Consider the following 931-nt stretch of genomic DNA (forward strand, 5'->3'; position numbering starts at 1 on the left):
TCGTCAACGATTAAAAATGGCTTCACTGCATTTAACTGATTTTGCAGGGAATCTTTGCACAATATCATTACTGATTCTTCATTAATATTACACACGTCATCATCAGTACTTTTCACGTTGTCCGACTTCAGTGCTCTCTTCAACCTTCTTTTTTCTTGTTTTAAATCTTCTGATAAATCAATGAGAAAACTTGCAGTAATATTAGGTAAGTATAATATTTGGTGTATCAACGAATTCTGTGCTTTAGGTTAACCGATTCCAAGCAGCAAACGCCAAGTTTCTACTTCGACGGAATTCACAAGCTACCTGATAAATGGCAAAGCGTTATCGATGCCAATGGGGAATATTTCAATGATTAAATTCTTTTTGTTTATTTTTAAATACAGATCAAATTTTGAAGAAAGCACAGAATTCATTGATATATCTAATAGATCATTATCAGTATTGTAACAGATACATTTTTAGATAGAAATACAGATGCACCTTTGAGATGAATAACTCGACACACATATAGATACTATAAGAAAATATCTAAATATACATATATCTAGGTACTTTCTCATTTTCTCATAGTATCTATACATATATCCAGTCACTCATCTCAAACTCATCTATATCTGTATGTAAAAATATATCTGTTACAATAATGATTATTATTAAATATCATTATTTACTTGCATATGCAATAATAGTTATTGCATACAAATTCCAATGGTTTTCGGCGCTTTTCAACGAAAGAAGCCAGATTATCTAAATGATGGTAATCAATTGAATCTGGATACAGACAAAAATATCCCTTCTGGTCAACTTCGTAGATCCAGGAAGAAGGAACCAAATCAATAATTTTCATTGAGTTCGAGTTCTCATCAGTAAATCGAACAACTGCATATTGTCCAAGACTATTATCTTGTTCATTGCTCATCTAATAACA

At 31.1% G+C, this 931-nt stretch overlaps 2 protein-coding genes across 5 annotated transcripts in view; one reads left to right on the plus strand and one right to left on the minus strand.

The window, feature by feature from the left end:
* The window catches only part of LOC116852496 (protein TANC2), a 160,954-nt gene that overhangs the window by 107,157 nt on the left and 52,866 nt on the right, over positions 1-931 (plus strand). The gene's annotated exons all lie outside the window — the stretch shown is intronic.
* The window catches only part of LOC116852500, a 7,024-nt gene that overhangs the window by 5,395 nt on the left and 698 nt on the right, over positions 1-931 (minus strand). The window lies entirely within an intron of this gene.

The sequence above is a fragment of the Odontomachus brunneus genome, unplaced genomic scaffold, assembly GCF_010583005.1.
Source record: "Odontomachus brunneus isolate Ranch 3 - 2012 unplaced genomic scaffold, Obru_v1 Obru_scaffold_230, whole genome shotgun sequence".
Lineage (NCBI taxonomy): Eukaryota > Metazoa > Arthropoda > Insecta > Hymenoptera > Formicidae > Odontomachus > Odontomachus brunneus.